Source organism: Camelus ferus, chromosome 2 (assembly GCF_009834535.1).
Source record: "Camelus ferus isolate YT-003-E chromosome 2, BCGSAC_Cfer_1.0, whole genome shotgun sequence".
In the NCBI taxonomy this organism is placed as follows: Eukaryota; Metazoa; Chordata; class Mammalia; order Artiodactyla; family Camelidae; genus Camelus; species Camelus ferus.
The window spans coordinates 52,768,529-52,782,931 of record NC_045697.1 but is presented as its reverse complement, the minus strand read 5'-3'; the positions used below and the strand labels follow the sequence as shown (position 1 = coordinate 52,782,931).

Sequence of the window (14,403 nt, the reverse complement as noted above, 5' to 3'; positions counted from 1 at the left end):
ACCTCCCTGAATTTGTGTGTGCAAAATATTATGTTTCTATGAAAGAAGTCTCATAATGTCTTTCATATTATCAGAGGCTCAAACTAGATTAAGAACTGGAGGCAAAAATGTCAGTAAAAAAAAACTATTGTATAAATATTTAGGAACATTATGGGAGGTATTTCCCTATTATGTAGCTCAGAGATATGTATGAGTAGGCTCAAGTTCATTGCTTTAAGTTTATTTTTATTTTTGTTTTATTGAAGTATGATTTACAAATAGTGAAAATGCTCAAGTCTTAAGTTTATAGTTTGATTATTTAGACAAATATGTACCCTTGTGTAACCCACACCCCTTTGAAGTCCCAGAATATTTTCATCACCCCAAAAGCTCCCTTAATTTTTAAAAGTAAAACTTAAAAATAAAGTGGGTGTTTGATATAAGGGCATACTTCCATTTCACTTCATGAAGTTTTAGAGATCCCATTAGCTAAATGAGTAGCTCAGCTTTTACGGAGGAGGAACAGGTAGTTTACTACTGCCTGTTATTTGCACTTGCTGCTTATTTTCCCCCATTGGACAACACAGCTTTTTCAACTATAATGATCCTTTAGGTGAGCAAAACACTGGGATGACACAGTACTTCAACTCTAGGTCATTGCGTCAATTCTTAGAGTTAATCCTGTTCATACCCATAGTGATGAATCAACATGTAAGATAGTGAAAGAGCCTTATTGAATAAACTTTCCTAAACATCAAGGAATAGCAACTTCTAAAAAGATCAAGAATTTTTGATCACTTATTTTAAGCATTACAAAATAGCTTCTGAAAAAATACCCACACAAATAAGACATATGTAGGACTGGCTCCTAAACTGCACACGTTAATAGGGGAGACAGATGAGTTAGTTTGGCAATATGATGATAGGAGACTGTACAGAGTTAGCAGTACCTGGAGGAGAGCATGGTTAATTCTGTAGGGGAGGGTCGAGAGTACTTCCTCTGAGAAGGTACCTAACAGGTTTGTGTGTAGATAACTGAGAGAATCAGTTGTATCAGGCTGTAGCTTCTAACTTTCCATCTGCCAGTACCTTTAGTGAGCTTTCAAGTGGGTAGAGACTAATCCAATTTTTGCAGGACCTTTCTTGAGAAAATGAATAAAAAGTTATGAGTATAAAATTAGGTAACAAAGTAAACTTTAGAATGAGAAAAAATTACAATAGATTACAATAATGTAAAGTCAATGAACATCACAAAATATAGAAAAATAATATTTTTATTATTAAATTAATAATAATATGCAATTAAGCCTGATATCCCTTAATATTTTTAATTTATATTTTTAGCTCCATACTTTTTGTCTACTTCTTATGTCAAAAATTTGTAAAATGGGATTATAGTTTTTAATAGAATAGAAAGATTATTTACTTTTTCCTCTAGCTTGGCTGATCAAAATGTGTTTATTATTACTGATAGTAGACATATTTCACATTCCCAGCTCATTTTACTGATAATGTCATGTAATATTTTAAGGTTGTTGTCAAATCTGGAGAAATTTTCATTAAGTTTCTTCCATATATGAAACACTGTTCTTACATCTGTGCCAATACCCTGTGGAGCTCATGTCCAGGTGATGCTGGTCCTGCGCATTAGTATAAATGATACCAGATAAGGCAATGCTTGGGTGGTAGTGATACTCCTGGAAGTAATTCCTATACTGAGACTGGCAATCATCTAATCATACATGGAAGTGATTGTGAACTGCGTGTGTCCTCTGAAATCTAAACTAAATATATCCTCAGTTCAATTCCCTTTAGCCAAATACCCAGAATACCTCACTGACCAAGGAAGAAGTGTGCTGGAGGGGAGTCAGAGACAGCAGTCTTAACCAACTGCATTTAGCTTACTTTTGCAATTTTCGTGAAAACAAGCTTACTTCTGCAATTTTTTGTGAAAGCACACAACCATGGGAACACATTATCAGCACTGATTCCAGTACCTTGGAAGGGACCCTGCTATAGGGGGTCCTTGAAGTTTAAACTGAGTGTCATGTAAATCCTTATACAGTCTTGTGCTGTAATTTTGTGCTTAGATGATTCCATTTGTTCAACTGAAGTACCGTAATGTTAGTTTAAAACATAATGCATGTACTACTATGCATCTGTAGTATGTGCGGTGCTTCTGTATCTATTATGACTGGGCATGTTTGTATAAGCTGAAAATGTAAATTTAGCAAATGTCAAAATATTTGCTTTACCTTTATATTTTTGACCTGGAATCCTTTATCAGTTTATCTTAACAAACATTTATTAGGGATCTGTTCTGACCTAGACCTCTGCTAGGTTCTGGAGATGAAGTGATGACTTGATTCAGTCCTTGCCTTTGAGACTCTTGTGGTGCCTATGAAATAGAGACACATTATAGTGTTACATATGAACACAGAGAAGATGTCCTCAACATGGCTTAGAATGTCAGTGAAGCTTCCTGAGGAAAAAATGACCCCTGAATTAATTCTCTAGGGATGACTAGGCATCCAATGAAAAAAGAAAGTTCACTTAAAAGTATATGAGATAAAGAGAAATAGGCTACATCTGATTTTAACTTTAGTTTTTTTTTCCTTAGTCAGGCTGGCTTTATTTTAAGAATTTAATTGCAGAGCATTTAGACCATAAAACTGCTGTGTCATGATTGCATTGATATCTATCATGTTACTGCTTCAAACTTGAAGGACAAATGATGGACTCCAGGAATTTTAGGTGAACTTTTGCTCTAGTGTTAACTTGAGATTTGTATCTGATATGAAGATTGTACTGTTACCATTACCACCAAGACTATAGACTTGACCTTTTGTTACACCCTTTATAATGAGCTGCGATTTTGAATTAAATGCCAGGGGAAATTCTGTTCTTTTACTTTGGGGGAAAAAGTCCTATTACTACACGGAAGTGCCTATTTTTAAAGTATAGTTAAATTACTCTAAACTATGGGAGGAAACTGCAACCTATTAAAAATAACTAAATAAAATGAAAAATAAGATCTACATTCTCTCTATTCTTCCCCTCCCCCAATTGGAGAGTTGCTTAAAGTGAAATGTCTTCCTTTGAATGACCCATTTTTTAGCCAAGGTGTAAATAGGGCAGGACTCTAAAGGGCCTAAGATGGAAAATGAAATTTTGGTGTCAGGCTTAGGAAATATTCCCAATCCATCTGTTACTTCTCTTGCTGTAGTTAAAAATCTTTTAGATTTGTTGCACCAAATAAAGATAATGGATCAATCCTTTTCTTTAATTCTGGTAAACAACTGCTTCTTGCAATAAGAACAAGATTTTTCTCTCCTTCAAATGGGACCTAATTAAACTCAGAAGCTTTTGCACAGCAAAGGAAACCGTAAACAAAGTGAAAAGACAACCTACAGACTAGGAGAAAATATTTGCAAATGATGCCACTGACAAGGGCTTAACTTCCAGAATATACAAACAGCTCATACAACTCAGTAACAAAAAAACAAAACCCAATTAAAAAATGGGCAGAAGACTAGACAGACATTTCTCCAGTGAAGACAAACAAATGGTCAGTAGGCACATGAAAAGGTGCTTAGTATCACTAATTATCAGAGAAATGCAAATCAAAATGACAATAAGGTAGAATGGCCATCATTAAAAAGTCTACAAATAATAAATGCTGGAGAGGAAGCAGGCTGAGACTTGCTTTTCAGGATGGTGGAGTAGAAGGAGCTGGAGTTCACCTCCTCTCACAGGCACACCAAGACCACACTCACTGCAGAACAACCAGCAATAAAGACTGGAAACTACCAGAAAGGATCTTCTGTAGCTAAAAACATAAGAAACCACAACAAGACTGGTAGGAGGGAGGACTTGCAATATACCCCATTTCCCCTGGGTGGGTGACCCACAAACTGGAGAATAATTATATCATAGAGGTTCTCCCACAGGAATGAGAGATATGAGTCCCATATCAGGCTCCCCAGCCTGGGAATCTGGCACCAGGAAGAGGAGTGCCCAGAGTATTGAGCTTTGAAGGCCAGTGGGGCTGGATTACAGGAGCTCTGTAGGACTGGGGGAATCAGAGGCTGTATGCCTAAGGATCACACAGAAAATCTCACGCTTGCTGAGACCAAGGACAAAAGCAGTAATTTCATAGGAGCCTGGGCCAGACCTATCTGCTGGGCTTGGGGGTCTCCTGGTGAGGCGTGAGTTGGCTGTGGCTCATCCTGGGAGCATGGACACTGTGGTGGACATTCAAGAGTGTTCATCTGAATGAACTCTCCTTCAAGGAGGCTGACATCTTGCTTGGACATTAGCATCGATACTTGCCCCCACCCAACAACCTTTAGGCTCCAGAGCTGGGATGCCTCAAGCCAAACAACTAACTAGGTGGGGACATATCCCCACCCATCAGCAGACACTGCCTAAGACTGACGCCACAGCAGCCTCTAGACATGCCCTTAGACAGCCCTGCCCACCAGAAGGCCAGCTCCACCCATCAGTGGACAGGCACCAGCCCCTCCCACCAGGAAGCTTGCATCAGCCTTTAGACCAGCCTCACCCACCAGGGGGCAGACATCAGAAGCTATTAAACTTTGATCTTGCAACCTGCAAAACAAGTCCTCAAACATAGGCCAGAATCCACCCTGGGACCAGCATGGCCACAGGCCCCTGGATGACGAGCAGGGAGTACATTGCTGGGATACATAGTACATCTCAGTACAGAGGGCCACTTCTCCAAGTTTGAGAAACATAACTAATGTACATAAAGATGCAAATAGAAATTAGACAAAATGAGGCAGCAGAGGAGTATGTTCCAGGCAAAGGCACAAGATAAAATCCTGGAAGAAGAAATAAGTGATGAGGAGATAGGCAATATACCTAAGAAAGAGTTCAGGGTAATGATTGTGAAGATGATCAGAGAATAGATGCACAGAGGGAAGTTTATAGCAAGGAATTAGAAAGTATACAGAACAAACAGAGTAGAAGAATACAATTACTGAAATGAATAATACACTAGAGGGAACCAAGAATAGACTAAATGAGGCAGAAGAACTGGGTCAGTGAGTTAGAAGACAGAGTAGTGGAAATCACTACTGCAGAACAGAAAACAGAATGAGGAGAAATGAAGACAGACAGTTTGAGAGACCTCTGGGACAGTATAAAGTGCACCAACATTCACATTATAGAAGAAGGAGAGAAAGGGCTCCAGAAAATATTTGAAGAGATAATAGCAGAAAACTTCCCTAACCTGGGGAAGAAAAGTCACCCAAGTCCAGGAAGCACAGAGGGTCCCATACAGGATTAACACAAAGAAGAACACACCAAGACATAATTAAAGTGTCAAAAATAATTGCTACAGAGAGTATGGAAAAAAGGGAACCCTCCTATACTGTTGGTGAGAATGTGATTTGGTGCAGCCACTATGGAAATCAGTAGGGAGATTCCTTAAAAAACTACAAATAGACTTACCATATGATCCAGCAATCCCACTCCTGGGCATATGTCTGGAGAAAAATCTAATTCAAAAAGATACATCCATCCCAGTGTTAATAGCAGCCCTGTTTTACAATAGCCAAAACCCTGAAGCAACCTAAATGTCCATCGACAGATGATTGGGTAAAGAAGATATGTGGACTACTACTTAGCCATAAAAAATAATGAAATAATGCCATTTGCAGCAACATGGGTAGGCCTAGAGATTATCATAGTAAGTGAAGTAAGTCAGATAGAGAAAGATAAATATGTATCATTTATATGTGGAATCTAAAAAAATTACACAAATGAACTTACTTACAAAACAGAAACACTCACAGATTTGGAAAACTTATGGTTACAAAAGGAAGTGGGAGGGATAAATTAGGAGTTTGGGATTGGCAGATAGAAACTACTATATACAAAATAGGTAACAAAGTCCTGCTGTGTATAGCACAGGGAACTATATTAAATAGCTTGTAATAAATGACAATGAAAAATAATATGAAAAAGAATATATATAATTGGATCACTATGCTGTGCACCAGAAACTAACAAAACATTGTAAATCAACTCAACTTCAATTAAAAAAATATATATATATATACACAAAGAGGCTTAAAAAAAGACTTCTCTATTTTCAGTATCATTATTTAAGATAGTAAATATTTTAAAAAAAAGATAGTAAATATTTATTAGATGTCTGCTATGTCCCAGGTTCTGTGTTAGGTACTGGGGATTCAAGGATGACATATGATCCATATTCTTGAGTAATCCACAATCTAGTGAGAGAGAAAGAAAAATATAATCCTGTAAGCATGAGGAGGATAATGTTTTAAGCTGACCCTTTATGGGTTAGTGAGAAGTCTGGCAGGAGGATTGCTGTGGTCTGAATGTGTCTGCCCAAATCCATAAGTTGAAATCTTAATGCCCAATGTGATGGTATTAGGAGTTGAGGCCTTTGGAAGGTCATTAGGGTATGAGGGCTCTACCGTCATTATTTGAATTAGTGCCCTTGTGAAAAAGACCCCACAGAGCTCCCTAGCCTCTTCCACCATATGAGGATGCATTGAAAAGTGGGCATTCAGAAACCTGGAAGAGGGCCTTCACTGTACCTGACAGTGCTGGCACTCTGATCTTGGACTTCCAGTCCCCCAAACAAGGAGAAATAAATTGTTACTGTTTATAAGCCACCTAGTCTGTGGTATTTTGTGACAGCAGCCTGAATGGGCTAAGACAGGATCTATATATATGTGTGTGTGTATGTGTGTGCGTATGCACATATACATGAGTATTCATTGAACATTTTTAATCTGTCATTTCCTATATTGCACATTTGCTATGTGATAGCTACCTCAAAACTAAGGTGCTTTAAATGTATTCATTCATTTAATTGTCATAATGGTCCTGTAAAATTGGTGATACCATGTCTAGTTTTTTAGTTTTAAGCTTAAAGAAGTTGTATAATTTATCCAAGATTTCACAGCTAATAAGTTAAAAGACAGGATATGAAACTGGGTCTTTACTCCAAATCCTTTGCCCTTTCCTCTGCTGTATGCCAGATATCATATTAGTCAGTATAGTTACAAAAATGAAGAGGACACAGTCTTTCATGTTCAACAGCTATGTAAAAGAACACACACACGTATATGTATATATGTTATAGGTTCTTTAAGCTACAGTGAGACACTAGAGAATGGGCAGTTTTTCATGGGAAGGTCAGGAAATGTTTTTATAAAAGAAGTGATGTTTAAGCTCCCTAGGTATTTCTTGGTTGAAATACCAGTATATTTGAAATTACTGCCAACTCAGTTGTAGGTTGATGCTCATTCTGAGCTCTGTATGTGCAAGTTTTGGTTTCTTCCTTCTGATAGTCCCCATTGTATAGTATTCAGAAAGTGTAGTTACTGCTGTTGCATGGAAATCACCTAGACATTCGACTATGGTCACTTCCTAAAATCTCCTTTGGTCTAGTACCTATGTACTGACAGGAATAATGAATTTAGTGCTGAGCAAAGGAAACTACAGCCTGTATACAACTCAGAATCTCAAAGGGTGACCAGAGATAAGTGATAAAACTTTAGTGTCTTCATCTCTAGATGAGATAATACCTAACATAACTTCACAGAGGTAGAAACTAATTGGCCTTTGCTTGTGAAGTGCTTTATTATTTTCTAAGTATTAGATTATAAAATGTTATGGGGTATTAAATAGTGAATTGACCAACCCCTCTACCTGTTCTTGTATGAAGTCACTGAGTTACACTTTATAAAATTGAAGTGCTGTGAGTATGCTGTAAAATTGGGAGGTAACTCAGTTAGCATTTTAATATACTAGTGTGGTGGTCCCTACTCTGTGTTAAAGAACAAGATGTTAAAAAGTGGAAGAAAAGTTCCCATGCCTAAAGATGTTTGGGAAATGCTAAGCTAAACCATAAACAATTTTCTTTACTATAGGACTTCCCATAGTTTATAAAACACTCATTTTAATAATATATACTGCATCTTTTGGCACTGTGCCAACCAGTCCTCACTGGTTAGATTATTAGTTACCCTCAGTCTGACCTTTCCTCTGAGCCTGAGGTGTATATGTACAACTGCCTATCTAACTTACTCATTTGGGTGTTTAACAGGTATCTCAAGTTATGTCCAAAACCCATCTCCCCAAACCTATCTCAATAAATGGCCCTTTTCTACCTATCTGAGGCTAAAAACCTAGAAGTCTTCTTGATTCTCTCTTCTTCACCACTCTCCACAAATCCTGAAATCTGACTCCTGTTGGTTCGTCCCACAGATATTGGAATCTGGCTTCATCTTTCTATCCCCATTAGTCCAAGCCATCATTCTGTCTTCTTTGTAGTACTTTCCTAACTGGTTTCTCTGTTTTCACTTTTGCCCTCTTCCTAGTCCATTCTTTTTTTGTTTGTTTGTTTTAATTGAAATATAATCATTTAACAATGTTATGTCAGTTTCTGGTGTACAGCATAATGTTTTATTCATACATATACATACATATATTTGTTTTCATATTCTTTTTCATTATAGGCTACTACAAGATATTGAATATAGTTCCCCGTGCTATACAGAAGAAATTTGTTTCCCAGTCCATTGTTTACATGGCAACTGGAATGATTAGAACATTAAGTCATATTATACTTCTGTTTCTGTTTTTTTTTTTTTTTTTGAAATCTCCAGTGGCTTCCCATTTATGCTTAAAATGATAATCTAAATTCCATGCTTTGGCCTCTAAAATCTTACCTAGTATGGTTCTACAAGCCTTTTTGATTTCTTATACCACTGTTACTATCATTCATGATGCCTTAGTCACAGTTACCTTTTTACCCCTCTTCCTGAAAAAGTCACTTTTGTGCTAGTTTATCCTGTAAACCTGGAATGCTCTTCCCTCTTCCCCAGATTGTTATATGGCTGATTCCTTCTTCTGGTCTTTCTGGCCTTGGGGAAGCTTCTCTAACCACATAATCTACTATAGTGCCTTGTCACATCACATTATCTGTCACATCATTCTTTTTTTTTTCACTATAGCAGTGCTACTTAGAATATAGTAGGTAGTCAGAATATGGTAGTTGGGTGAAGGAATGCAAGAGTGCATAAATGGATGAGAGAAACTGACTTACTGAGGAAGTGAGGAACATTATTGGGAGACTATTTATTTTTTAAATAGTAAACATTAAAAAAATTTTTAAATTGAGCTGTGATTCGTATACCATAGAATTCATTCTTTAAAGTGTTCAATTCAGTGTATTTAATATATTCACAAAGTTGGGCAACCGTCACAACTATCTAATTCCAGATCATTTTATCACCCCTAAAAGAAACTTTGTATTATTAGTAGTCATCTTTCATTTCTCCTTCTCTAGCCCCTGGCAACTGCTAATCTACTTTTTGTTTCAATGGAGTTGTCTATTCTGGATATTTCATATAAATGGAGTCGTAAAATATGTGATACTACATATTTTGTGTCTTAGTTTTTTCTCTTAGGATAATATTTTCAAGATTCACCATGTTGTAGCATGTATCAGTATTTCATTCTTTTAAGGGCTGAATAATAGTTCACTGTATAAATAATACCATGTTTTATTTATCTACGCATCAGTTGATGGACTTCTGGGCTCCTTCTACTTTTTGGCTCTTATGTATAATGGTGCTATGAACATAAGTGTACACGTTTTTGTGGACACATATTTCAGTTTTCTTGGGAATATACCTAGTCATCTGTCCTCCCTTCCCCTCAAACCCCTGGCAAGCACTGATTATTCTACTGTCCTGTAGCTTTTCCAGAGTGCCTTGTATTTGGAATCATACACTATGTAGCCTTTTCAGTCTGGATTCTTTTACTTAACAACATTCAGTTAAAGCTTCTTCCATGTTTTTGTTTTTCACTTTTTTTGTGTGTGGCTCCATAGCTCATTTCTTCTTAATCACTAAACATAATATTCCATTTTATGGATATACCACAGTTTGTGTATTGATTCACCTATTGAGAGGCAACTTGGTTGCTTCCAGTTTTGGTAACTATGATTGAAGTTGCTATGAACATTCACTGGCAGGTTTTTGTGTGGACACAGGTTTTCAGCTCAATTGGGTAAATACCTAACAGTGGGATTGCTAGACTGTATAGAAAGATTGTGTTTAACTTAGTAGCAAACTGCTGAACTGTCTCCCAAAGTGGTTGTGCCATTTTGCATTTTCCATTCCTAACAGCCATGAATGTTGCTCTGCGTCCTCATCAGCTTTTGGTATTGTCAGTTGTTTTGGATAGTAGCTATTTTAATGGGTGTGCGGTAGTATCTCATTGTTTAAATTTGCAATTCCCTGATGACAGGTGATGTTGAGCATCTTTTCATATACTTACTTGCCATCTGTATATCTTCAGTGAGATTTGTTTATATCTTTTGCCCATTTCTTCATTGGATTGTTTTCTTATTGTTGACTTCTAAGAACCTCTTGTGCATTTTGGATACAAGTCCTTTATCAGATGTATGGTTTGCAAAGATTTTCTCCTTGTCTGTGGTTTACAGTGTCTTTCACAGAGCAGAAGTTTTAATTTTAGTAAACTGCCTACAGAGGAACCTCCTTGCCCTCGAAGCTCTGAGCTTTAGCATAATGTTGAATACCTGCTGCCTCTTGCCTACTTCCCAGAAAAAGGCCACTGGCAGATCAGGGTATCGGGATTCGCTTGTGCAAAGACTCTAAATCAACGTCCCATATAATTCCTGAAGCATCTCTCAGAGTCCTTTTCCTCTGCTATGCTCCAGACTCTGAGCTTGGAGCACAGCGGGAACCACTCTTACCTTCACCGAGTCCTCTGCTGGGCATGTTCTAGGCTAGGTTTTTTTCAGACTTTCTCTGTCGCTTTATCACATCAACTTTTTCATCATAACCAGATTTCCTCAATTTCTGATCTGCTTTTGGCGTTCTTTCTTGCTTTCCAGCAATATTAAACGTTTTTTACTCTCCTAACATTAACAGCAACTGTATCACCTATAATAATAGTGATTTTTAAAGGATGTAAGGGAGATATGTAAATAGATATGTTTATTCATATTGCTGACTTTCTGAATCAAGATTGTCTTTTTGGTACTCATAGCTTTTAGCCTTTAGCTTTATTATTTCTAGAATACATTGTAGTTGATTTTGACAGTTTCTAACATGTTTTGCTTTTCCCCCTTTTGGGGGAAATGCTCTCTGGTAAAATTGTATTTTTTCCAATGGCAGCACTAAATATTCATATAAATTAGAAGAGGTATGAGGTATTAGGTAGTCTGAAGATTGTTTTTTAAAATGTGCCTATTAATAACACTCTCAGTATAAATTAGCCTTGTGTTGTTTCATAAGTGGCTTGATTAAACTGCGATAATAAAGGAAGAAAATTGTTAGAAATAACTGGATAGAAGATAAGGGTAAGCATCATGCAGTGTTGGGTACTGGATAAAAGAATGAGCTTTAAATATTTAAATCCTAGATTTAAATTCTGGCTCCTTGATTTATCAATTTTATCAGCCTGAGCAAATTATTTAAGTACTTTAAGCCTCAGTTTTGTTACCCATAAAAATAAAGTAATAACATGTACATCATAGAGTTATGGGGTTAAATGAGATATTGCATGTAAAATAATCATCAGTACAAGGCCTGCAGTAAGTGTTACTTAATATTAATCATCTTGATTACTATCCTAATGTAGGAGTTCTCAGCCGGAAGTTGACTGGAACTATCAATTAACAAGTGTTTATCAAGTACCTGATCTCTCATTTTGAACTTAGACCAATAGAAGGAGCTATTGATGTGAATGACAGATTGGTACCTAGAGGTAGAATAAAGAGAACTAATATTGGTGGGGTTCTTACCACAGAATTCAATAGTAAGGGTTCAATAGGTGGTATTATTCCCATTTTATAGATGAGAAAGCTGAGGCTTGGTAACGTTAAGTAACTTGTGCAAGATAATGGATCGTTGTTGAATCCCACTTCTGACATTTAATTAGTGGGGTGATCAGAGTAAGTCACTTAACTGAAGGTATGGCATCATTGACACAAATAAGTGGATGTTAGTTTGCTTCCAATTTTGAATATATCGACATGTTTTTCTATGTCAAAACATACAGATATCTATTCTAACCTTACTAGTGTACCCTTGTTTTGAGTTCTCTATAAATCACCCCAATTCCTTCAGCCTTAAAATTCTTGAGTCCAACCTAGAAAATACCAAGTTTGTTGAGAGTTGGACTGAACAATAAAGGGTTAAAGTTAAGGGTAATGATGGGTGTAGCTATGTTGAGATGGTAAGAAATGGTTTATGGGAATAAATGTAGATATCATAATGGGGCCTAATCTATTCTTTAGGGTCTCAAAGAGGAAAAAAATTATGCTTTTGAAATTTACAAAAGGTAGATCAAATTGGATGACTGATTATAAGGATGTGTATTCATATTTCCCTTAAGGCTCAATTATTTACTTGTCAAACCATCCTGTCTGGCTCTAGAAATTGAATGGCCTTCAAATATGAGTAAGAGGACTGGGGTAAACAAACTTGAATCCTGGATATTTATTTGGAAAGATAAGACCTCAGGGTAATGCTATGAAATGTCAATCACAATCACATTCTAATCAGAAAGCTGTAAACGCTCATATAGTTATGATGCTGTGTTGGGAGCTGTACAAGAGAAACTAGCAGTTGAATCCCTGTCCTCGAAGACTTAAAAAGTATATAGCTACTCTCAAACATTGTTAATGGACTTTAAAAGTGTACAACTTATTTGGGGGGAAAAATAAGCCTTATATAAAACTTTAAAATGTATATGCCCTTTAGCACAGCAATTTTACTTCTAAGAATTTATTTTTCATAATACGAGGATATTTACTGTAGTGTTGTTTGAAGTGAGAAATGACTGGAAACAACCTAAGTGTTTATCAATAGGTGATTGATTAAAAATATTTTATATCTGTATAAGGAAATACTGTTCAGTTTTTAAAAAGAATAAAATAGAACTACTTCTACCTTAATATACAACAATCTCCTGGATATATTAAATGAAAAACATTATTTAGTATACTATAGTGTGCAACAATTGTGTAAAAACAAACAGAAACAGGCACAAGCATTTTAATGCTTGTATGGACATATGGACATAGACTCTCTGGAATGATACACAAGCTATTTCTCCTGAGATTCTTTGATATACAGCTTTCTTCTGAGGAGAGTGGGGTGGAAGGGCTGCATACTTTCTGTTATTGAAAATGTTTTTGAATATTTGCATCAAATATCTTAACATGCCATGCGAGATATATTCTTTTGGTCATACATTGTTACTATTAAAGCTTGCAGTCATTACTGAGGACTTCTGTGTACATACTTTGGTATTTGTGCTTTTGAACTTGTCTTGGTCTTTTGACATGTGAATGAGGACCAGTATTGACTACCCCTTCCAGGGTAGGGTGCATCTTGGCTGAAGTTTCAGGTAGCAGTTGAGGAAAAAGCTGAATATAGTTTCAAAAAAGAATATTTTAAAAAGTCAGAATATTGTTAGTTATTCTGCCTGAATAAAGCAGAAGGGTCATAGGGATAGGGAATTCAATGGAGGACTTGAAAAGCAGTTTGGAAGTATGAATGTCCGTGGAAATGAAGAACGGAGAACTAAAAATACTTTATAAACATCATCTCATCTCTAAATTATACCCTTTTGTAAAAAGTTATTTTCCAGACTTTCAAAAAACAAAATTAAGAAATTGAAGCTCAAGATGATAATTTGTGGTTTCTTAAGTAACATAAGAAGAAAATAGCAAAATGAGGACCGGGACCTTGTTTTCTTGATTTCCAGTCTAGCCCCAGGGTTATTCTGAGATCACCTGAACCTTGATGTGGGAATAGCACCAAACACCAAAACAAAACACCTTTTGAAATTCTATTTGGAACTTGATATGTAAGAGCACTTGTTTCAAAGTAAGAATATATTTTTCCCGTCCAGTCTTAGGAGATGAGAGTGGGAATAGGGGTTGAATCCGGCTTTGGACATTGCACTGCCATTTTTTTGTTTTTGTTTTTGTTTTCACCTTAGGTCATTCTGGTTCAGGAAAAAGAATAATAATGAGAGTACTAACATTTGCACAGCATTTTACAGCTTTAGACGTTTTTTCACATTGATTATTTTCTCATCTTGCAACTAACTGTTCTATGATACAGGTAGTAGTGATGTTTTATTATTTTTATTAGGCTTTCACTGTTAAAAAAATAGGCACAAAATAGTTTGGTAATTTGCCTGAGATAATATTGCTGATAAGTGTCAAAACTGGCCTTCACAAAATCAAAGTTCAGATTTCTTTTTTCTTTCTACCCAAGTGTAAGGTCTTCTAAGGTGGTTTGTTGAGCATTGTGGATGACCAGTTCTGGGTGGGGCATCAATCAAGAGAGCATTTGGGAGCTCACAGTTTCA

General features: G+C 36.4%; 1 protein-coding gene across 1 annotated transcript in view; it reads left to right on the top strand.

Moving 5' to 3' along the window:
• MOB1B (MOB kinase activator 1B) overlaps window positions 1-14,403 on the top strand; it is a 54,609-nt gene that overhangs the window by 14,297 nt on the left and 25,909 nt on the right. The gene's annotated exons all lie outside the window — the stretch shown is intronic.